Source organism: Rissa tridactyla, chromosome 4 (genome assembly GCF_028500815.1).
Source record: "Rissa tridactyla isolate bRisTri1 chromosome 4, bRisTri1.patW.cur.20221130, whole genome shotgun sequence".
Lineage (NCBI taxonomy): Eukaryota > Metazoa > Chordata > Aves > Charadriiformes > Laridae > Rissa > Rissa tridactyla.
The window spans coordinates 12,484,467-12,510,237 of NC_071469.1; the positions used below are offsets into that span (position 1 = coordinate 12,484,467).

General features: G+C 36.2%; 1 protein-coding gene across 13 annotated transcripts in view; it reads left to right on the top strand.

Annotated features, from left to right (window-relative positions):
- Positions 1–567: 567 nt before the first annotated feature.
- The window catches only part of IRAG1 (inositol 1,4,5-triphosphate receptor associated 1), a 76,332-nt gene continuing 51,128 nt past the window's right edge, over positions 568–25,771 (top strand). For 7 of the 13 annotated variants that reach the window (XR_008466195.1, XR_008466196.1, XR_008466194.1 and 4 more), the window contains exons 1-2: positions 568–1,003; positions 10,892–11,012. The gene's annotated coding sequence lies outside the window, so the exon portion shown is untranslated. The other 6 variants (XR_008466190.1, XR_008466193.1, XR_008466187.1 and 3 more) reach the window with 5 other exon arrangements.

The window sequence follows — 25,771 nt, forward strand, 5'->3', positions numbered from 1 at the left end:
GTTTGCTCCATTCTCTTAAAGCAGGCCTAATATGTCCCCTCCAAACTCAATAATAATTTTATGTACATTGTGGTGCAATTTTTTGACATTTCCCACCTTCAGCTCTCTTGTCTCTACTTGAATTGTGAAAGGTTTTTTGGACAGGGTTTGGCTTGCTTATATTTAACAACTTTACAGTACCTGACATAAGCAGAATTCTTAGTTTAGGATCTGTGGATGTAATTGTAATACTTATAAATAAATAATCTGAATTGGCTAAAGGGCCGGAGTACGATCTATGTCCATTCCAGAGCTGAGCTCTGAATCAAATGCATGTGATTCTCCTGCAGGTACTTGAATACAGAGTGCTAAATGTTTTGTGGGTTGTTTTTTTTCCCCTCTTCATGCTCCGTTTCCAGCTACATTCTCTCATGGGATACAAGCAACTTTGGTGGACTTCAATGGGAATTATTCATATTTTGCAAGTGGAGAGCAGAGCCCATGACTGGACTGGAGCCAGCATTCTTTAAAAGTTCACATGCCTTGTATTGGCTCTCTAATTTAGAATCGTTCTGACCAAACAAAGGAGGAGCGGGGAATGAAAAATAGTAGCAGCTGTTCCAGTAAAAAATTCTAAGGGTTAACATAACATGATGTAAACTATTTCATGTGTTCTTCCTACTTGCCCGTTTTAATCAGAAATGAGTAAGTAGAGCCTTATATGCAGTGAACTTGAAGAATGCTAATGGGATGTCTGCATCGTGTTGTGCTCAGAGTACTTATGCCAGAATAGGAAAGCCTTTTATTCTGTAATTCTCTGAGGCAAGAACGAGGCTTTCTGAAGAGTTACTTTAAATTTAAACTCTCATTCTAATGTTAGACAGCCTGTTGGATCTCTGAGTTAAAAATTGCTTCAGCTTTAGTTACTAGAGCCAGATGTAACATTGACCTTAAATGGTAAAAGCTCCCAAGAGTGAAAGAGAGGCTGGCCTGAGGGGAAAAAGAGGAATAACTGAAGTTTTAGGTAAGTAATCTCTATAACTGAGAATAAGCTCTTTTTCAGCCGTGAAACAGAACGGAACCATATTTCCTCCTTAAAGGTACAGTACCTTGTTGTTATGATACTGAATAGTTGGTTCTTTCTACCTCTTCCCCCTTGCTCCCTTCAAATTCTACCTCCTCTTGAAATTTTAGCTGCTTAAAAAGTGGATGTAGTTAACAAAACCTAGTTCTTCTTACATACTGTTTGGGAATATACAAGGATGAAAAAGAAAAAGCTGTGTTAATTATACTGAGACTTGATTAATCAAGGTACGTAGTCAGTAATTCAAGGCAACCTGATTCACAGATGCTATTATCTGTATTGTGCTGACCATTAGAGAGTCTTAGTTAGCAGCAGTACATGTTATAGGGAAACAGATATTTAACAGATTTAGTTTTTCTTTTTTTTTTTTTTTAATTGTATGACTTTCCTTCCCACATGCTTGCTTTTAACAGTGCTGGAGTTGTTCATTTTGATGGATTACTTACTCGTGTCTGGAACCTATCTTTTAAAAAGACACTTCCACAGCCATTTCTTTATATAGTATGTGTTTGCTTTTAATCCTATTAGAGGTAAATTAATACCATGAAGCTGTGTCTAATTGAAATGCTGTACAGAAAAAAAAAACAAACCACCTTCAAATTTTAAAGCATGTTTTCTTTAGTATGAAAAATCACTGATATTTCAGTCTTCAGTTTTATCTGTGCTGTTTGATAGGTACTCTGCACTGAAGTGTATTTTATTTTCTTGCCAAATTAAAACGCTTTTTTTGTCTTACTAATGTATACGTTAAGCTTTTTTCAGACAGCAGTATGTAAACAATATGAAAGAATTAGGTCACTACAAGGAAATGATAGCTGAAATTGAAGAATCAGGTTTCTGTTACTAATGCATATTAGTAAAAACTCGCATTAGTGAGTTGATTTTTCAAATTGTATATAGCATGGTTTCATTTGGTGAAAAATTCTCTGCAATCAGCAGTAGCAGATTTCCATCTTTGTGGAGTGATTAGACAGGTTTTAGTTTATGCTATGCAAAGATTGGGTGAATTTAGAGTTCTGAGCATAGACTGTGTTCCTGCAAGTGTTAACAGTTACTGCATTTATATTTGATATGGTAGGTGTTTTGTATACTTTAACGGAAGTTAACTTCTTCCAGCGTCAAAAGATAAATGAACCTTACTTGTTAGAACATTGTTGATCTGGTTGCAAAACTTGTGTTTAATTTTCCTTTTATTTTTCTCTGGACTATCATTTGCGAACAGCTTGCTATTTTTAGGTTAATCTCCTAGCTGACCTTCATGTTTTAAATGAACAATTTTATTCCAAATCAACAATTATACCAAACTTGGAGCTTAATAATCTAACGATACAACCCATAGAAATCTGAGTTTATTAGAACAGTGGAAATTAAGAAACAGTCCAATATATTAAATGCTGAGTACTAGAGAATCCTCGCTCTTTTAATATTCTTGTATTTTCTAGCCTCCAGAGGCCCTCATTCTGATTTGCTGATCTTGCATGTGTTACTTTACATGTGAGATTTTCTGTACCCCTTCAACTTGTGCAAGGATGTGCAACTTCAGATGGTATTTAGAAGGCATTTAAGTTTTAATGAGTTATTTTTAAATTTGTTTATAGACTGGAGTAACTGATCTGTGTCTAACTCCTCCACATCTGAACTAAGTGTATACTTATAATATATGATATCTTGTAGCATTTCCGCAACTATTGTTCTTATTCTATACAGTCCTTTTTTATTTTGTAACTTAGAATATATGATATAGCGCCCGTGTCTAAATTTATTTCAGTAAAGACGTTATAATGACAATAAGTGTAATTTAATACAAAAAGTACAGGTTGCTTGTTTGTAGATAGTGAAAATTGTGTGTTAACATTAACACTATGATAAAGTACCTAGGATTATCAATGTATTTAACCTACATAAATCCATCTGTTTTACATCCTTCTGGATTAAGCTCTAAATTGGCTGTGGACATGAAACCTACAAACCTCCCCACCTCCTATCTTTTTATATGTTTCAGTCAGTTTTAATAACTACAGTCCTATTTATCTGGGACCAAAGCAGCAGAAGTTAAGGATTATCTGGCAGTCAGATTCATAGCTTCAATCTTTAGCACGAGCTTCTTCCATCCTCCTTTGGATCAATCTGCTTTCCAACAGCTTTTAATGATAATATGGTGTCTAATAATTTTTTGAAAAGCTGGATAAGACAGAGTATGGAAACTGGGGTATAGGGAGTTGGTACTGAGAAGAGACGGACATGAAAGCTTCTCATTTCAAGGGTCATATATATATATGTTCCTTACATGTCATGGAGTTCTCTGGCCTCATCTAAGATGCTGTTCTTAGAGAAGTCTATAAGTCCAGGAAAAAGAAGCATCAAATGGCTTGCGAGTGGAAAGGGAAAAAACTCTTGCTGTTTTAAGGTTTGTGGGCTATTTAAAGATCTGGGGGATTTGTGGGCAGAGAAAGATCTCTTTTCTGTCCTAACTTGCAGCCTTCCTGTAAACTAAGCATAAGAATTTCCTTGTGATGTGCTCTCTGCTTGTACTTCCTTTGAAAAGTGGGTCAAAGAGATGTTTTGGATCTCAGTATCACTGACAGAAAGGAAATCTGAGTGGGTGATGGATCCTTGTAAGCTTATAAACTAGTGACTCAAGAGATGAATTATTGCTTATGTACACGTGTAGTGGAGAACTAAGACTGTGACTGTTACGGTAGCACTTTGAAATAACAACTTAGTTTCCCTCCCCAGAAAGCAGGTCCAAAGAATTCTGAAAAGGAGAGAGGGGTTTGTTACTTAGAGCAAGTGGACTTGTAGCCTCAAGTTTTGTTGGAGAGCTTGGACTCTAACAGCATCTTGGGATTTAATCCTCTTCAGTAGGTAGATATAATAGGCTTTTTCTTGATTTTTCTTTACTTTGTTTATTTCAATGTGTCTATCATTAATTTTACAATCTGGAAAATAATTTGAGAAATTCAGTTTTACATAGGAATTAACAAATGTATTAAGTATCTGAAAGATTTAAACAACAGCAAACCCAAAAATGATGACCAACTCCACCCACCACTAATAGCTGAAATCAAGAATACCTTACCATGTGCTAGAACTTTTACCTGCCCTTAAAATGTACAAAACCCAAAGTCTTTAGGTGTCACAAGTCATCAGGGACTTGTAATATTGTAAATATGATCACCTGTAGGTTTGGACAAGTAAGGCCTGTAGAATTTTTTTTTATGCTAACACAGATTGCTTGGAGAGGGGAGGATTAGAGAGGCAGGGAGGGAAACATGCAAACTTGGCAGGTAACGTGTTTCAAGTGTGCATGTAAACCTGAAAGTTTCTTGCCCCAACTAATGCTAAAGCATATTCTGTTATGTTTTGTCATGATATAAAGTTATACTTTAGAATCCCTGTGCTGTCCCCTAATTTATGTGCAAATACGCTTACAGAGTCGCTATCTCATGGATATAAAATGGGATCCACTGGGCTAGTTCCTGCAATTTCTGCAAAAAGCAAAGGATTTGAAAAGTTGATATAACAAACAGTGGGGGTGGAAAGGCATTTTCTGTAGGAGCTGCGCACTTTTTTTGTTACCAGTTGTAAGGTTTTGCATCCTGGAAGTGGACACATGGTAGACACGTTCTGTGCTGCTGGGTCAAGTATAGCGATTGCTTTGGGCTAGGGGCTTGCCTTCAGAGTAAAATTATTACTGTTTATATTAGTCTGCAGAATGTTTTGTAGTGCTGAAGTTATACATGGGGAATTTGGCTCTGAGCCTTTGCTTTTGAAATCAGCAGCAAAGTTTCCATTCACTTTAGTGGTGCCAGATCAGGCTCTTGGTGAATACCACAAAGGTAAAGGCTATGTTAGTTAGCGGGAAATAAGAGTCTGAAATCTAGGAGAAGATGAGTAGGAGCAGTGGGTCCCTTTTTGCCCATCTTGTTTTGGACTCAGAGGGAGGCACTAAGAAATGGTAGGATCCGTAGAATGAGATCTGTTTCTGAAATTTTGGAAAAGAAATATCCATTATTTAGTTTTCAAATGTTCCCTCAGTTTCTCTGAAATGTCTCTGAAAAGGCGTTTTTAGAAGGAGGTGTATATGTGCAGGTAGTAGAATATAATAAAGCATGCTATGTCAATTAACATTTCCTGTTAAAAATTCCAAAGTTGTGCTGAACTGTGCTCTAATTGCTGAACAGAAAAATTACAAATAAAATGTCTAACCATAAATTGAAGAGCTTGTGGAGAGGAAGGGAAATAACTTAATAGCGTATAAAAATGCAGACATGCTTCACAGTTTCAACCACTGAATTTCCCATATTTGTCTTTTCAAATAGTGAATGAATGTGACTCACCCCTGGGCTCATGAAAACAGCACGATATGACTAGGGGCCTAGTGGCAGTGGAGGGTGGAGTTTGCCCCAGGAGGAGGTGCTAAGACAAGTTGATGTTCTGCACATCTCAGACTGGAAAAATCTTGTAAGCAAACCTAAATATTGTGCTTAGCTTCCTATGCAAGTGTAGTTGTGCCTATCATCTTGACTTCCCTAAGGGCTGTTACAGTTAATAAACTTACCATTCCTGTTCTTTGTTAGGTATCATTATTAGCATTGCTCTAAAAGCTGTTTTTAGTAAGTGCAGTAGTCAGTGGAGCTGACTGTAGAAAACCAAGCACATGAATCAGAATTCCCAAGTATCTTAGATACTTAAAGCTTAAGATTGGGAGACTTGAAAACTGTTCTGTGTTTGTTCACTGAATTAAGTGAAAATATGTTATGGACAGGGAGGAAGAACTTGTGGTATATATTCTAAAACCTCAACATGTAAAAATCAATTTCTATGCTTGTGCTGGGCTTCTGGGACCTGTTTTGGAATCTCTCTTGCATAAAACACACCATTAAAATGTCCCTTCCAAAACATATACTGTGCGCTTATGGAAGACTCCCTGGAATATTAACAACCTTGTACCCTTATAAGAATCTCTTGACACTTCCTGTTGGATTCATTTTTTTAAGTCTGACATTTCCTGTTTAACAGGTTTTAAATTTATTTTTTTTTTCGGTAAAATGGCAAACATCAACCATCCCACTTTATACAAAACTGACATATAACCATAACAGAAAGGTGAATAATACCTAAAGATCCTCCAGGAAATCTGTCCTGTTGCTGCTTGGTATTTCCATGGCTAGAAATGTGTTTAGAAATTATATTAAACACCAAGTGGTGTTTTTCACTGATCACTTGTAGAAATGATACAGAACTTAAAGGACTCAGAGAAAAATACTATACCAGAGAAAATTAGCCTTTCTTATTATGAAAATGATGAATTGTATTTCCTCAAATCACGTATCAGGTCAAACTCTCACTTCTTGTAAATCACTGTTGCTGTGTTAGGAATGTGCAGAGCTTTGCCTGTGTGCATGAACTGTCTGTCTCAGTGGATTTTGATCGCTCCTGAGAATCTGGCTTCACTTAATATGAAGACAGTTTCCCTTTTTCTGTTGCTTAACAGGTAAAGATCAGAGTTGATCAGAGCAGGACCTTGTAAATTTCTTGCACATCTTTTTGCAAAATAGGTACAAATCAACAAAGTTTTTTGCCTAGTCTTGTTCTCAGGTAGTAGTTAGTGATATGCTTTCTCAGAACAAAGTCCTTTAAAATGCCCTACGCTTATCTGCCTGTTTATATGATTCAGAGGTTGTGAAGTTGGGAGGTTTTTTTCTTCCTTTTGAAGATGGGTACTGTACAGTCATCTTGTGTACTTATCTTCTGAGCATCTGCTTAGAAAATAAAACAACATGCCATTTTGACATCCAAGAAAGTCTATAAATAGTCTGTTGCTATGTTTAAATGCCTACACTCAGTTGCTATAGCAATAAAAATCTCAAAAATCATGTACGAATTACCATAGTGCATTACCAGCCCTTTCTGGGACAGGGAGATTGTGGGACTAAGAATATGACAAAGATGTTCAGTGTATTAGAGGGCAGAGCTGCCACATAGTTCCAGGTGCCCTGTGTTGTTATCGGTGAGCAAAATGTGGCCTAACTGTATAAATCCCAAAGTGGCTGTGTCAAAGTTGGATCCCTACTTAATTCAGTTACTTCTTCCTGACTTCTGTGCCAGAGTTCAATACTTGGAGCAACTTCCCATTTCCTTGCATGAGAAGTTGCTTAAAATCTTGACCTTTAAGAATTCCTCCAGTCCCATGATATTAAGTGTGAAAATCCGCATACAGAGCGCATCAGGCTGTGAAGATTTCCTCTGTGTAATGTTACAATAGTCAGTCTGAAACGCCCTTGCTCCTGAGGCAGCTATGGGAACCCTGCTATCAAAAAGAAAAGAAATGAAATAATAGCTAATGGAATCCTTAGCATCTCTCTGGGGTTCAAAGCCTTGAAAATTCAGTTGCTTCTTGAACAGAGCAGGAAATTCAACTTCCTTCATAAAACATAGCAAGTAAAGGAAGGCATGTTATTTTGGCGACTATAAATTCAGTTGCAGAATTCAGTTGTTACTTCAGTCATTTCTGTGCCGCCTTCTCTCTTTTACTGAGGAGGAACAAGTTAAGCAAAAAGGACTTGGAAAAATTCGACCTTGTTTGAAAGCAATATAACTGTTCTGTTCTCTTTATTCCTAATTGCTTGAAGAATCCTCAAGGTTCAGATGAGATTGGCTCAAACTGCGTAACAGTGTGCTGTTTAGTTTGAATATGGTAACCCACAACAGTCAGATAATTATTTTAAGTGTTTTCCTTAACATATGCTTTGAAGTCCAATCCAATTGAGAGATCTGATATCAACAATGTATCAGTAGTAGAAATACCCATTTTTACTTTTTGTTTCAGTCGTTAGATAGTGATTAATGTTCTTTTTCAAGGTTCACTATGCTGGTAAACATACAGCTGAAGTGATTCTTAGAGGCACTTTGGTACTCTGTAGTTTGAGGGCACACCTAAATCCTCCAATACTTCTAAGTACATTTGGGCTACTTTACTTTTGTAAAAAGTCTGAAGAAACCACTACCCTATACATGGCTTATAGCTTTTCTCAAACTAAAAGCTGCAGTGTTGCATAGATAATAGCAGCTCTCTCAATTCTACTACAGATTAGCTTGTATTTGCAACTTCATTACAGTATTTCTCTGTAAGAAATTTTGAGCATCTTTGGGATTTAATTTTCAAATTTTTTTTAAGTCTTGAGAAATTCGACATTTTGTAGCTTTATAGCTGCACAAACTTCCATGCACATGGAAGCATGCACTTTTTTCATCCTCTATACAGATTCTTTGTTTACTTTCCTTCTCAACTGTTCTGCATGGGGTGCTGGAAAATCACCTTCTAAATGGGTTTGTTCTTAAACAAAAATGTCAACAGGACTGATTGCGGTTTTGGTTTGTTTGGGTTTTTTTGAACAGATCTCATAGAGGAGTCCAAATGTTAGATCCATAAATATTTATTGATACTTGTTTATTACATTTTTCTTAGAATTCCAGTGTTTATCTTTTATGTCAAGATTGGGAGGTGCTTCTGTGGTTACATACAGCGTGCCTGTAAAATTAGCACATCTATGCTTCATTTACAATAATGTAACTTTTACTGTTGACAACCTGTGGTCATATGAATAACCTAATTGGGGAGGGAGAGAAGGCAACGGGAGGAGATGTGTGGAAGTTATAAACTGTAGCTTTTTTGTTTCATGAAACTGTCAAATACTTGAAATACAGAAACCTGATTTTCCTTAGAACTGTGTCCCATACGAATAGCACCATCACCATGATTTTTATGACATCAGTTTATTCTATATTTCAAAGCTATTCTGTATAGTCTCCTTTTCAGATGCTGGACCCCTGAATTTGCATCTGCCATGGAAATGCAAACTGTCTGATACGTGCCATTCCCTGGGTCAGCTTTGGTTAAAGGTGATCACCAGCTTCAAAAGTTATTGCAGTGCAGGGGGGAAGAGGGGAGAGTAGAATAGACAGCATGGCTACATAAGCTTTTTACAAGAAAAAAATAATTATATGGTTATTTGTTATTTTTCATTATATATTGTCCACTAGCCTTCTCTAAGTGTTAGCTGTGCATTTATTCCTTCCAAAATCTATTTTTGGTCTTGTTTTCCTTGGAATAAAGATTGTGCTGTTATTCTGGGTGTCAGCCAACTGTCCTTCCCTCTTCTTCCCTGCCCTCCCTTCATTCCCTCCCAGTAGCCTTTGAACTTGTCTAATGTGCTGAATTTGGCAAGAGAGGGTCTCAAAAGTATTACGTTCCTATAAGTGAAAATCAGTGGTGTGGTGAGAGGAGAGACCCAACTTAGTGCTGCTAAGGGGGAGAGGCACCACTGTGAGCTGAAATCATAATTGATTCTGTTTGATCTGCCAGCTGGCAACCTGGCATGTGTGAAGCTTAAATGCTGCCTCTTGTCCCTCCATGCTGGCAGGAGACTAGGGGACAAGTGAGCTTATTATGATGAAGGAGATAAGATGCAAAATCATTAAAATAAAATACCTGAAGAACAGGTTTTCTCAGCTGATGTACTTAGAAACAACTTGCTTCTTAATGTAGAGAAGAATATGTTAAAAAACTAACTGTTTTTGCACTGATATCTTAACTTTAGTTTGGAAAACTTTTGCAAATATGTGTGAAACAGATAATGAAAGCTACATGCTGATAATTCTCCTGTGATTTCACACTAAGTTCTAATAATTGGTAGCAGTCCATATGTTTGTCATCTTTCCAAAGCAGTGCAGAGCACTGTTAGATTTTAAAACAGACCCTCATCTATTTTGCAGATTTTTCCATCAAGGATGCAATGCCTAAAGGGAAAAGATCTGAGGTTTCTGCAGACATTGAGAACAGGGTATAGACTCTACTCAGTCTGCTCTTAAGGCATGTCAGTCAGACTCATGGGAATGTTGTTAGCGGACAGGTTCTTCCCATGGAGAATAAATGTCATCCAGCCGGGTAGAGGCAGCAATTCTAATTAGACTTTCCTTATATAACAGATGTTTTGAAGCTCAGCCAGGGAGAATAAAGTAATATCCAGAGACAGCAGCCCTCATCTGCTTTCTGGTCATTTGGAGAAGGCAGCTGAGGATCAAGAAAGTCCGTTCTCTGAAAATTTCCTTGCAGCTGAAGTGGTTTCACCATTAATGATGTCCCTTTGTTTGTGCCTATATGAGGTCAGTACGCAAGCTTTAAGGCTGACAAAACTCCAGGAGTTCCACATCATGGACACTGCTCACTTGCACCTTCTCCTTTAGGTAGCCTTTTAATCACCTGTCATGGATTTATTTTTTTTTCTTGAAAATATACAGCAAAAGACTTCACTTTTTCTCTGAAGATTACTTGGAATATGCAAATATTGTTTTTATGGGTCAGATCAGGTGTGCTTCACTTTTTTTTTCCCCCCTCTTGATTTCATGGATTTTAAATAACACTGGGAAAGCCAGCAACACTAACAGATGCTCACAAAACCAAAAAAAGATGGTAATCTTGTTAAAGAACTCCTCCTCTAACATCCTTCAGTTCACTTTAGAAATTCCTAGAGGCCCTTTTTGTTGAAGTTAACTTCAATAAAAAATGGCAGAATAAGATGTTCTTAATAAGATGTTCAGAATAAGATTTGTTCTTAAGCAAAGTGACTACATGCTTTATTTCTTTTAGTCACTGATTAGTTATTCTGTGATTATTTGAAAGAAATTAACCTGTGGTAGCATCCTGTTCTCTTTTTTTTGCTTGATCATCTGTTTGGGAGGAGTTGTTTGTTTTGCTTGAACAAACAAAAATCCCCTTTTCTATCTAGATAACATTAAATTTGTTTCTTTTTATGTTTAAAACAGGAAGATCCTGCCTACAGCATTCCAACCATCAGCCTACTGAATTTTCACTATCCTTTCTTCATTTGTGCTACGGAGCACTATGCTGACCATGACAGTTCCAGACCTTAAATTCCTCTGATAGGTAATATTTAGCTTTCTGGTTGCATTTTAAATGTTACTTTGGTTATTTGAAATAGTTGGGCTAATTTCTCATTTGCAGATCTCATCCAGTGAAGTTAATTGGCGTCTTGTGCATATAAGATTTATATAGGTCATCTACTAGTTATTCTGACAATTTTTTAAAAATATTTCAGTCAATTTTTGGTTGATTAACATGCATGTTGGCCATTTGCTAGTTTTTAAAGTGCTCTTTATAAACGAATTTTAATTAAATTGTTAATTAAAAAATGGTATAAAAGTTATGGTATAAAAGTTATAGTATAAAAGCTATAGAGAAGATCTGGAACGCTAAGAAAACATTTACGTAAGACCAATTTCTGTGTTCATAACTCTTCTATTGAGGCCAACAGTGATAGCTTACTGTCTGAGAAAATGTTAATCCTTTGCAGTCCAGATCAGAAACTGAAGTTAATGAACTAGAAGATAAAAATCATTGGTGGGTTGCCTAACTAATGTTCAAAAGCTATATTTTTGTCCATAATGATCAAACATAATTCCCACTGAGTTCAGTGCTCTGCCTAGGTGGATGTTCAGGGGTGGAAGTTAAAACATAAAACTCAGTATGTAACTGCGTTCTTGCTAACAGAAAGTGCAGTATAGTTTGGGTATGTGACAAAAGTGAGATTTAGTTTAGAAGCTACTATTAGATAACATGATGAGTTCTACTATAGTGAATTAATAATTAGGACCTATTCTGAAGCAGTATTACGCAATACCAACATGCGAAAAAATGCAAGTTCAGGTGAAGAAGTGAGATACAGAGGCCGGTTTCACTTAAGTGGATTGGAATGATAATTTTTTCTTCACAGTGGTAAATCTTAGCTATATTAGCAAGTGTTTCTTTGAAAAAGCTGAAGAATTTATGTTGTTAGTATTTTGAATGTTCTGAGGTTCTTAAATAGGTCTTTCGAAAGGGTATTGGTTGTAACTAAAACAAGCCATATGAAATTTTCTTTTTGCTTCAACTTAGTTCAAAAGCACACTTAACATGGATTTAGAATTGAAGTGATTTTCTCTCACATGGGTGACAGCAAAGTGTGGTACCATTCGCTCAGGTTGGCAAATGAATTGTTATGGAAAGTATTGTATTTGCCCTGTTTATTTATCTTCTAGTTTCTGTTGTTTCTTCAGAAAATCATTTCTGAGTTAACTGAATAATAAGAATTTTGGAAAAAAATCATAGCTGGCTCTACTTTAAATTTAAATATTTCCGTTAACAAAAACACAAAAATGGCATGTTCAGTTAGTAACTTTATCCTCTTTGTTCTGTAAAAATATACTTTTTTTTCTCCTAGAGGGTTAAAAACAAAACACTTGTAGGGAACACTTAGAAAATTAATTTGTGGGTTGCCATTAAGCACCATGGAAATTAAAATAAACATTGTTCTAACTAAGAAACATTAACAACAACAAAAAAGTTTGTGTTGGAAAAAATCTTTACATGCCTTAGAAACACGTTCAACACAATTTGACATCATCTTATTTACGCAGATCAAACAGTATCATAGATTTAAATTTATATATTTTTTGCATAGATAGAGACATTATATACCTTGTTTGTTAAGCTAGCTTGGCAAGTGTTACTTTTTTGTAGTCAGTTGATACATATTATAGAGAAGAAATAAAGGAAGGATATGAAAAAAGATTAGCGGAACATGCAGTACGTGTTTATAGAAAACCTAGTAACTCTAGTTCTAGTTTTCTTATTTCTTTCAATTCGTGAGGCAAAACTATTGGGAAGATGGTTTCCCAATAACTACAGCCTGGGATTTGGATAGAAGAGAAGACTAATAAAGAGAATTAAGATTATAATTATTAACAATTTAATTTCTTAACCAATAAAATTAAGGATTAAGAGAAGGATAGAAGCTATCTCTCTTTAGCCCACTATTCCTTCCCCTGCCCCAAGCAATTTGTTTGGATGGTAATCTGAAGTAAGTCACTTCAGGAAAGGGGGTTATATAAAAGAAGGTTAATTTTAGCCTAATGAAGTTTGTCTCCACAGGCTTCCCCTGCAGTCAGCTGGGAAGAGAGAGGTTCCTCCAGAGTGCAATTCAGACAGACTAAACTGAGTTCCTGAATTTTGGGCAGGAACTTAAGGTGGCTTAAAAACAAAAAAAAAACCCAACCAACCAACCAGAAAATTTAGGGAGACAAATGGCCCTAGGATAAAAATGAGTCTCCATGAAAGGTCCCCTTTATACATATTCTCATGCCTCTCAATCTGTTGAAGGCAAGTGGTATTGTAATAATACTTTTCTTGAAGTTGATGCACAGAATGGAGTAGTTTTAGGCTCTTTCTTCTCTTGCTCCTTACACTGACAAGAACATCAAATTTGGTGTTACTGATTTTGGTAGAAACATTTGAAAGAAATCTTAGATAAGTATTTAGCAACTGTATCCAGCCATAACCAAATTAATGAATCTTTGAATGAAAACAGCATTGTCAGTTGACAAGTACAAGCAGATTTGCATTGTCTGTAAGGATAAAATCACTTCCTCAGCTTATTAAGTTTTGCTTTCTTTATATCAACTCTAATAACTATAATAGGACTAATGTAAAGCTAGTGTTCACTTTGCTTTAACTGAATTGACAAAGCGATATAAGTAAACTGGAGAAAGTTTCATAATGGGTACCAAAATACAATTTCTAAGGCAAAACTGCGAACACGAGAGCTTCATGGGGAAGAGGGATACTGAGATGATAATTTAACTTTTGGATATTGGAAAAATCGTTTGTCTTTTGAAAAGTTCTCTAATGCTTTTTTATGTGCCAAAGTAAAAAAAAGTTTCAAAACCCTCTTCTTTTTCCTTGAATAAATTGTCCTCTTAGTGACAAAATGAAGAAGTTATATTTTGCTCCTACTTTGTAGCAAACGTGTGTAGATATATTTTGTTTAGATAAAATTCTCAATCCTAATGATTTTTAATTGGAAGAAAATATACCATTTTAAATGCTCGATACTAAAGTGTTCTGTTTGTATCACAGAAGCTTTGAACTTGTAATACATCTGTGATAAAGATGATGAGTAACATTTCATAACAATTCCCCCCTGGGCCAAAGATAAGAACTGGAATAAAATCTTTTAAATAAGAAAAGGCATACTTGTAAAACTGAGTATGGAAGCAATCACAAAAGGTAGACTGAAATTACATCAATTTCCCTTACAATAAATCTGTTGCTTTAATGATATATAAAAATTATGCAGTAGTTTATGGAATTATTCTTAAAACATTTCCTTTTACAGCCAAACAGAGGGAATATGGCAAAACTCTAATGGAAGCAAATAATTTTTAATAAATTAGTGACGTAAGGCTATTCTCTATCCTCAGAGATTAATTTGCAATTTCTATTTTGAGAATGCATATGCAAGAAAGGTCAACAAGCCCTGTCTGACCTCATTTATCAGTATTATGTTAGGAGTGCTACAGTTTTGTGGGACAGATTCTCACTACTGAGAAATTTATACTTTGTGTGCCATATAGGTATAATACAACCTGTGTTGCAAGAGTAGTAAAATCATGTGGCCGATACATAGTATTTCTGATTTCTTTTTCAAAATTTGAAAACCTCAGGGGGGAAGGCCATCCATCATATGAGACCAATCTTTTTTTTTTTCCTTGCTTACTGAGACCTGATTTTTATACTGGCTGAACTAGAAAGAAATATTAATTAGAGAAAGAGAAGAGATTCTTCCAGCCTCTATCTCAGAGAGTTTGATTTATTCCTTTGCACTCTACTGGTATAGATTCTGTGGGAGAAAAACAGTGGGAGCTGGAAGAGCATCTTAAAATGTTCCCCCAGTTTGTACCACAGATTTGAGAAGAGATTATTTTCATGTTTTTTCTGACTCAGCCACATGTGAGGTGTTGGGAGCAGGAGCGTAGGCAGCACTGTGCAACTGAATATATGTGATAGCTAAGGAAGAAACTGGTTGGCTAAGATAATAAGAAGGAAAAAGGATGGAGAATGGCAGTAATCCTTTGTAATCAAGGGGTGTGTAAGCCTTCATGCCAGTCTCAGTTTCTTGATCTTCCAGGGAAAGGAGAGGAAGAAGATTCTATACTGGTTTTCACTTGTCGCTTCTATTAAATAGTATTGCAGTGAAACAAAGTTTTCTTCACAGAGCTATGAAATTGTGAATGTTGTTTAGTGTGTGTGGTAGCAACTGTGTGTATGTATACATAAGACTGAAAAGTTTGAAAAGTGCTGGCTCACTATATTTTCTCCTATGAAATCCAGTACTTCTTGTATGATGAATCTTAAAGATCTGAAAATACTTTCAGTGGCCTGCCACCCAAATAGCTTCTTAAAAACATCTGAAGTTTGTTCATATGCAAGAATCTAAAATGTGACAAAGCAGGGAGATGCCAGACGTTCTTCAGACTGAGACATATTTACTTCTTCAAGAAGGCTACTTAGGAATCCAGCACAGTACCATCCTATGGCAGCAGGATCTTAGTCCTGGCTGTGGTCTCAGCATGTACTGTCTTGTATTGGCTAGAAAAATGTAAGAAAAACAGTTGTTCTATCCATCCCTTCCTTCAACATTGCTAATTACTCGTAATGGGCATCAAAGCAATTTTCCTTTGTTCCCTTTCTCTAAATCAATTTCTTTCAGAAATTGAACCTGCTTCTACCAGTGAACATTAGAACTGCATTACCAGATCATGCAAACCATTCACCTAATCCCACATGAGGATTATGTTTACGTCATGCCAAAAGCAGGAAGATTCTTTAACCCTCACTGTTTTCAACCATCTGCAGGTTAGGGCTTTCCCGGTACAGAGGCTGTATAACTACCACTGTACCTCTCCTCTGAATGTGTCTAATCCCTTTTTGAACTCACTCCAATTCTTTTACAAATTCCTGTGATAACAAATTCAATTATTTAATTATATACTGTCTGAAGGAGCATCTTTTGTCCCTAAACTATTGCCAAATAACTGCTTTGGGCACCCTCATACTTGTGTCCTGTGAGGAATTGTGAGCAAATAATTAATTGGCCACTCTCTCCATCTGTTCATGATTTTTAAAAATTTCTAACCTGTTTCTGTCCGTAAGTGTCCCTTTTTGAAGTTGAAATGCTCTAGTCTTTTTTGTGTGGAAATAATTTGCAATTTCTGACCATTCTTTCTTTTATGTACCCTTTGTACTTATGTTGCTTTTTTTTTTTTGAGATGTGACTAGAACTGTTTTGAAGATTTGGGCATAGTATCCTCATAATCTATGTTGTTTTCTATTCTTTCCTACTAATTCTTAAGATTTTTGCCTTTTTGGCTGCTGCCGAATGCCATTTTCAGAGAATTATCCAAAATGACTCAGATCTTTTTCCTGCCTGGTAAAACATAATGATGAGCTCTGATTTAGCTAAGTATATTTTATGGTTATTTTCCCCCATGTGTATTGATTTGCATTTTTCAGCAGTGTATTTCACCTGCCATTTTATTGCTCAGTTGCTCAGTATCTCTTAAATTGCCTTGGCTTGCTTTAGATCAGATTATCCCATCTCATCTTTAATCAGCTGTACACACCCTCTTTTCCAGATTCTTCATGACTGCGTTGAACACCACAGCCCCTGTGGGAATACAATCTCTGCAGCAGAAAGGCAGACATGTAACTCCTGCCCCTTGTTTTCTTCCTTAAAACGCAAGAGGACTTTCCCTCTTGTCCTGTGAGAGCAGAGTTTCCTTAAGGTGTTTGGTAGAGAACTTTGTCAAAAGCTGTCTTTCAAAATATGACTTGCTTGCATTAAAATGCTTGCTGACTTCTGTAAGGAAATCCAACAAAATAGCAAAGTTTGCAATGCTGAACAGCCCTGTGTGAATTTATTATTCTCATATCTGAATCTATTTAGTAATAAAATATTACATTAATTTCTTATGTAGGACAGCTGTTATCTTAAAGTTAGGAACTAGGATGAAAGCCTTAAGTAATAATAAAATTATAAAGCAATCAGTCCTCAAATGAGAGATTTGGTTTGTTTTGGCAGAATAGCAAAGCACTTCAAGGTCAGCATCAAAATATTGAAGGAGGTGTTTGGAAAGAATGAGCATCATCCATTGCTTATATTGTTTGCCTTTATCTCAGTCTCTATAAGGTTTTTTATTTGCCCTCTGCTACCTCAGGTAGTTAATACGTAGCTTTTTGTCTCCGCATTTGCCAGAATGTTGTTCAGAGGCATTCTAAAACCCCATAACTTTGATTTATAATAAAGCTTTTGAAGCACTGGTATTTCAGCATCTATTCTGTTTTAGATTAGTCTTATCTGTGTAGTTCTATGGTATTGTTAAAATTACGATGACTTGCTATATCTTCTTTTAAGACACATTTTCTAAATATTTTACCTTGAGTTGTATTTTTTATTTCATAATATATTTTAATCTTTTGAATAATTGAATTTTTTTAATTCTGTAACTTTCTACAACTGTTTTAAATTTAAAGTAAAGTAGCCACATTCCATTACTTTAATATAACTTTGTTTAGTTTATTCAGTATAAGGAAAGAATAAAAAATGGTAAGACAATAAATCTCAATCTATACAGACTAGGTACTTATTGTATAAAAATTGTTTATAAGTAGGCAAACACAGAATACCATTTTGTCTGATGTATATATAAAGTTATGAAATGAATATAATTAGATATACATCACAATTTCTTAAGACAGTGATGACAATAGCAATATTGAATTCTAGCATAGCTGATAAAGCACTATGAAACAGGGTTAAGAAAGATGAGCTCTTGTAGATTTAGCTCAGTATCAAGATGTGAATAGTGCTTCTCCCCAACAGTGACAACTTGCTCCTCTGCCAGGAGTTCTCAAACTTTTAGCACCTACAATGGAACAGGACATATCTACAACCTCAGTCATTAGCATCTGGAGCTAAACTGCTGGTTGCAAACTGAGGTGACTGGAAGGCAAGTATGTGCATTATTCACTTGCTCTTATTATAGAGATGTTGCACTCTGGAAGAGACAGGAGACCAAGAACAACTGGAGTGGGATCTTGTATTTCTATTGCAAATCTTGACACATGGTATGTCCTGTTTCTCTTTTAAAGACTCTTCCATGAGTAACTCTGCCCCTTTTACCCACTCCTCACCTCCCTTATTTTCGTTTTAGGTTTTGAGGTCAAAATTTTGAAACATAGTATGTAAAATGTAAACTCGGAAGTCTAGAATTCTCTTTCCCTGCAGAAGTAATTCTCTAGTTTAAGCTCACTTTTTTGCTAGGGGCTCCATGTGCGCAACACTGATAAAACCGTGAGTGTAGGTTTTTTTGGATGTTGATGAGATAAGATTGTGCATAAAGCTGGTACATTGTTTTTGGATGAACTCCTGGATATAATCAGTGATGGAATGGTGTTGACTAAATAATTTTATCAGGGATAGATTTTGACAAATTGGACATGAGGAACATTTTGCTACATTTGACTTGTGCTATTCCAGAAGAGCAGAGCTGTTGTTTGCCTCAAAGCTCTGTTCTGAACTAATTACCCAGAAAAATGTGGCTTTTTGGTACAATACATGCCAGTCAATCCATAAAAATTCCTTTCTTGTTCTGATAGCTTTGATCTTTATTATTAACTTTTCTAGTTCTTGGTTTTGGAGAACAATCATTGAAAACGCAAAAATAAAGTTAGCAAACCATCTGTCCTTAAAGACTTAGAGTTTTGTATTTGGTAGCTTCCTAAAGAAAATGAAAAGGTGTTGTTTTTCTTACCATACTTTCTAGCAGACTTACCATACTTTCTCGCCAATGAGGATAGTTTCCAAATTAGAGTGCAAATTGTAAAGCTCCTGCATCTAGAACTCTAGCCAGTAACCAAAATAGGCCTCATTTTCTTTCATATGAATACCCATAAATCCTGCTGAGAAGGATTTAAAAGTAAGAGGAATTATATACTTCATGCACTTAAATCTGTTTTTAGGAGCTTAGCTTTGATGTTGCACATTTGAAAATGCTGATTTCGATGTAATTCCTGTTCAGTACACATCTGTGTTTCCTCAAAGTGAGGAAACCAGCAGTAGCTGGTTAAATTCTTTGAGTCGTCAGTGTTAATATCTTGAAGGTCAAACAATAGAATGACTGAACTACTATTGGAGTGGATGGTCTAAGAGAGCTCTTTACTCTAAGGGCACCTGCAAAATAAAATGTTGAATTGTCACTTTTTTGCATTACCATGTTTTCCAAGTCCTGGAATTCTCTAGGTAAAGACTTTGTGTGGTAGATATAGTGGAAAGGCAGCTCTGGAATTCATGTGGTTTTTTTGTACTAGCAGTAATCTCTCATCCCTCATTTTGGATTCCGATGAAGCCTAAGGGCAGAGCTTTGAGATCAGGAAATGGGAATTTGCTTTTCTTTTCTCACAAACAACTGTTTGCTTTCATTTTCTGACCATCCTTTGTGCAAGTCAGCAAATATCTTCTTTCTGAAGTGTTAAGCAGTATGATTTCTCCCTTTTCCCCACATTAAAATAAAGATCTCAGGTTTATTTTTTCTGAAGCTACCTCATTTACATATCAAATAAAGATAAACAAGGGCAAATTATTTCTCCAGTAATTTTGGCCGTGGGTCCTAGACTGCAGCCACTGGGAATTCTCCTTCTGGTAGACTTTCTGTTCCCTGATCAGACTACTTACAGTTCAGGCCAAGTAGCTGAGTTTGGCATCTAAGGGCAGGAGAGAATCATGACACTTAACTCGGAGTGTTAAGTGTCAGTCGGAGATACAGTCGGAGATACAGTCAGAGATTACCTGAGAGAAGCTTGAAAATGCTACCTGAAATTAAGTCTCCCTCCTGGGTTACTGATATTTTCAAATTGGGAACAGTAGGCAGAACATTAATTTTAAGTAATCGGTTGAAGGCCCTGTGTACTTAGTCGTAATGCTAATATGACTTACTGCTCCATTAAAAGTTTCAGTCAGAACTCAGCTGCCCTCAGTCTTTTTATTTCAAGGACTTGTTTGCATTGGGAGTTGGGAACATGCACTGATTCATATCAGAAATCTGAACAAAGGATGGAAAGCCATAACAGGGGCTGCATGCAAAAGGGTTCATCTCACAAAGCTCACCAAATGTTATTTATGATTGAGGTTTAAATCAGTACTGTGTCTGCATTTATGAAATACCCTTCTAAAGAATGCAAATGAATATTTTATTGTATAATATAGAAGAACAGACATGTCATGAGCATACCTAATGGAACAGTTCCTGTGCAAACACACTATTTCTGCATGATGTGTGGAGTTTGGAGTATTTATTTTACCTCAGTCTTAATTACTACATCATTCTATCTGAGAGAATATCTATGCATCCCTCAAATTATTAAATCAAATACTCTTTGTTGGTTTCACCTTGAAATTCACAACTGTCTCAATTAGCCCAATTAGCTGAAGAGGAAAGACAACTCTGAGTAATTTGTTGCTGTTTCAGCTAATATAGCTCATTGGAGAGTCATCCCATCCATTGCTAGCTTGGCCAATAAAATGCACATTGAATTTCTTTGTTAAATTCAGCAGTAACAGAGTGGTCTTTCTGTCTCTACATATTGTGGGTCTTTGTTTTTAAATCACAGTACAAAAAAAAGCTTCCTCTGAACTACTGAAAGTCTGACTTTATATAGTATGTAAGTTAAACTGTCCAGTAAATAGGCTGCCTCTTCCCATCACACCTTTTAAATATTACATTTAAATTAAAAACAAATCAGTTAGGGAATGCTTACTGTAAGAACTTCAGAGTGTGAAAATAATACTGTCTGACTACATCTGAAAGGTACTCTTCAGCGTATTTTTAATATGGTCTCATAAGCATACTTTCAGTAGCAAGGAATAACACAGCCCACAGAAAACAGCAGATGATTCAGCAATAAAGGCAAAATACCTTCTGCAAAGTATGTTTGCAAAATCTTGTATTATTTTAGTAGATCTTTTGCACAAGAACAGGGCTTTTGGTCCTGATTCTGCATTGACATCATACCTGAATGAGACAGTAAGAACTTTTCCCCCCGGCTCTTTGGATAATACTGAAATGAACGATTATCCTTTCTACGATTAATCTTTTTTTTTAAATTATTATTATTAAGACCTGTTTCTGAAGCTAGATATGGACAAGAGAAATGAGCAGCTGCTGGCTTTCAAGTTGTTTCTATTTCCAGCAAAAGAGCCTAAAAGATGGCATTACTAAATGTTATTGCTTATTCACAGTTCTATATGTTAGCAGGAGGGAAAAGGTATATATGTTGTTTTTCCTTCTTCACAGACAGCTAGGCCTGTATGATCAATGTGTAATCCAGGGATAAAATTGGACAGTTCCTAGCAAAAGCAATGATTCTTGTGATCTAGTATGCAGCCTCCCTGTATCCAAGTTGGGACATTACATCTAGATGAGTGAACTACATGATCAGTGGAAAAAGCAGCTGAAAAATTAGATTCAAATAATGTAGTTCATACTACTGGCATTTCATATCACCTGGCATTACAAGTGAAGTTCGTTGAGGATCTATCCATTTGTGGATTTGTGGATGTGGAGGATGAGTAGGGGTACGTTCTCATCAGATGTGGTTTACCACAACTGGTTTTGGGCCCCCAGGATGTTGAAAAACTTGAGTAAATCCAGGGAGAGCCACTACGGTAGTGAGGAGGCACCCATCCTGTGAGGGGATGATGAGGGAACAAACTTTCCTTGAACTTAGCCTGGAGAAGAAACTAGTTGCAGTCTTGCAATGCTTAAAGGTTTACAGAGGTGCGTGGAATGAGAATCAATGATCATGAAGCACAACAAGGGACGTTCTGACCAGATGTATCAGCAGGGTGGTGGTGGGAGTGAATTACTGTGGGGGTAATTAAACACTGAATCAGATCTACCAGAAATTCTGCAATTTCTGTTCTTGGAAGTTCTCAAGTTCCAACTGGACATAGTCCAAAGAAACTTAATCTAGTTGCTTCAGTGCTGACCCTGCTTCAAGGAGGAGATTGGTCCAAATGACCTTCCAACCTAAAGAATTCGTTGATTCTTGGAATTGATCCTCCAGTCTGGCCATCATACAGAAACATAAGTTAACTGTAGTCAAATTAGCAGTCAGCAAAGTCCACACAATGCCTGAGTATTTGAATAAGTTGGTACTATAGTTATTCCTTTCCTGTTGTACAGCAATATTTTTTAAAAACTCAGTGGAATTGGATTCATAGTTCTTTTCTCATAAACAAGGAAGTGGGACGCATTTATGCTCTCTTTTGGGTGTGTTGATTATTGCAGTGCAACAAACAAAAATGTGTACATGTGTCACTAAAGTAGGCAACTGTGAATTGGATTTTGTCCAGGAAGCATAAAATAAAAATAAAATACTTATTTTGCTGCTTTGCCATTTATCTATGCAAGATGGAGGGCTTAGTATAATCTCCCTGCTTGAAAGACTTCAGTTGCATATTAGGATCCCAAAGCAAGCTGTTTATTGTTGGTTTGTTCAACGAAGTGTGCCCTCTGGGATTACCCCTTGTAATTGGGAAAGAAAGAATTTTGTTTAATATCTTCATTTGGAAAATTTTTTGCTTGACTAGCAACAAGACTCTTGGGTCACTAAGCAATACTGTTCTGCCCTAATTGCCTTCAACTTATTTATGTTTCTAAGTTAGGCTTTTGGTAGTTGTTTTTTCCAAATTATATAAAGTTGATATCCAGCTGTCCTGGAAAACAGAATAGTTTATAGAATGGTTATATGTAAAAATTGCATTTGAAAATATTACTTCACGTAACAACCTTAAGGTCTTTCTTAAACAAGAATGAATCGTCACCAAAGTACACAAATATTTTTTCCCCCCTGATTTTATCTGTCTCCCCTTCCCACAAGCAAATTTGTTCTCTTTTTACATTAACTAAGAATATAGTCAAGTGGCAATTTGAGAAAATAATGTCTCAAGTTCCCAACTCTGCCTACATCATAGACAAAAATAAACGTGTAACTAGAATGTGATGTATAATACATGCAGTCCAGACAGTAGAAACATATCTAGGTTCCTCCAAATCTGTGAGGAGTCGAAGAAAAAGAAACACAAATGACTGTGTTACCGAGTACATGATGCTCATTTAGGCAGAAGCATGTTTGGTGGTAATATTATCTCCTGGTGTTCTTAATACTAGTATCACTAGCAATTTCTGTTGGGCAATTTATCAATGCACAAGTCCTGCATCAGAGGGGTTGTTCAGGACCACGGAACAAAGATTGATGCTGCCTCCTAAAAAAATTTGCATGTTTCTTTCAAATAGTAAGTTTTTTAGGAGAAGAGAGCAACATTTTTTACTTGCATATCATTTTCAACTTTTTTTTGATTTTCCCCTATTTTAAGGTCACTGCCTTTATGTTATAAGACAATAGGTTTTTCTCCAGCTACTTCCTAGCTCTAGATTGCCTGTGAACTACCCTCCTGAATGACACTTAATGTACTTTTCTCCCACTCTTATTTCACACTTTCTTATATGCTGTTCCTTATGCTTAGAAATCTTTATTCTCCATGCCAAATATCCACCCACTCCATGTTCGTGTTCTTCCTTTAAACTGCTTTTCCTTAAAGTCTATCAAAAATAATCTGCAAGTTAAGAAACATATCAACTCTGCCTTGAAATATGTCAGTCTTCTGGTCATCTGATTTGCTACTGCAGGCTGAATTCTTTAACTTGTGCATAATACTGAATAAATCGGGGCCCGATTTTGCCTTAATATCACATGTACTATCTTTTTCAGCATTTTTTTTAAGTACCCCAAAGTTTAGCCCAGCTGGTTTCCTAGAGGCCATCTGGATGAGTTCTGCTGCTTGTTGTCTTGTTCTTGTCATTCTAGCTGAAAGCCCACTGATAGGAAAAAAAAATGAGGTCAGTAAGAAGTAGGATGAGGTAAAATTTTTGTTTGCAAGTTAAAAGAACTTATGGAAAGAGCTATCTATAAATTTTAGACTGGTGGTGGGGGGGTTGCATTGTGAGGGCTTTTTTGCTTGTGGTTTTTGTGGTGTGTGGAGGTTTTTGGGTGGTTTCTGTTGTTTTTTTTCACAAACCAAGGGGAAAAAGTTGCTGAAATGATAAAAGCAAATTTGTTTAGGAGTGATTAGTTGAAATTTAAAATGTGGGAGGCATATCTGAAAACTTCTGGGTGGTAACATCTGTTAGGCAGTTATGACTATTTTATGACCTAGTCTGGCATGTAGCGTGCTTGTGCACTTTGTTCTTCATGTGTAGGTTATGTGACTTTGGAAGGCAATTTCCTGTGAGGTAAAAGATCTACCATAGTTAAAATTGTAAATCTCTAACCAGTTCATTGTTGGAGAGCTTTCTCTAAATAAGGATTTGAGCATAAATATTTAGTAAACTCAGTGAAATATATATGTGGCTTTCACTATTATGTTTTGAAGGAGTGAAAATATGGCTTCATATTCACTTCAATTTCTTCTACTTTCTGAAGAACCTTGTTTGCTTTTGGCTAAGAAATATGCGCAAGTACTTGGAGAGCAATAAAAGAACAAAACAGATGGTGTAGATAGCAAAAAAAAAAAAAGAAAAGAAAAGGAAATGAGAGAGATACATTCATTGTTCTCTTTTGCCACATAGTCTTTGGCCATCTACTCTGGAGAGAATGTCTTAAAAATGACCCTGGAAACAGCTGCCAGTTAAATTAATGTATCTGTAGTTTGTGCTGGATGCAAGCCATTGAACGAGGGAGAACATATGGGTAAAAGCCTTCAGGTCTGGAATCCCTGAGGAAGTGTCACCTCCCTTTGGTTCTCCTGCGACAGCTGTCCTGCTGTCTCCAGCATGGGATATGGGGAGTGCCAGGTTCTTGCAGTGGCGTAACCGGGGAGAAGCCTCTGCTCGAAGAACCTGGCAGATCTGTCCTTCCCCATAACTCCCTTTGGCTGTCCTTTCCATACGAGAGCTGGGTCCAGTATCCTAGGCACATATTTAACCAGATAAAATTACGTTATTGGAGTTTTGTCTTAAGCCAATTAGTTCAAAGAAGACCCCAGAATGAATAAAAACTACAAATGAATCAGAAAATATTTTTTGTGAACTTTTTAAACTTGTGTACAATTCTTAAACCCATTTGCTTTCACAGGGAGGTAATGCTACTTATAACCTCATTTCCGTAAATTCTTTTTAGTGCTAAATAAAAACAATACCTGAAAACAAAGACTGCATCCAAACCCAGAGTAATTTATAAAAGTTTGATTCACACAATGTTAAATCCTAACTGCCCCTAAAAAAAGTGGAATCAGGAACCTTTCAGGCTGCCTAAAATACACTTACCTTAAAAGAAAATCCTATCTTTTTTTTTTTTTTAATCTGGGTTTAGTAGTCTAAAAAGTTAGTGAAATACTGGTCCTTAGTATTTCTGAAAAAGGTACATTCTTCAGTTGTTTGCTGATTGTCTGCAGCATAAAATTCAGCCTAGTATTCTTGAAAAAATAAAAAGATTGTAAGCCACTCCTCTGACTGCTTTGCTGCAAGGGAAGTAAACCTAAACACTGGCTGCTAACAAAACAAAAATTGTAAGTATTTTTAAAACAAATAAAGCTGGCTGAAAGTATTTCACAGGAAAAATGCTATTTTCAGATACAGTTGTGATCTTTTAGTAAGTCTTAAATTTCCATTTAACTATGTTAAAATAATTGTCCGTTAGTGAAATCTGGTCCAATTGATTTTTCTCTTAATGTATCAGGGAAAAGCCTAAAG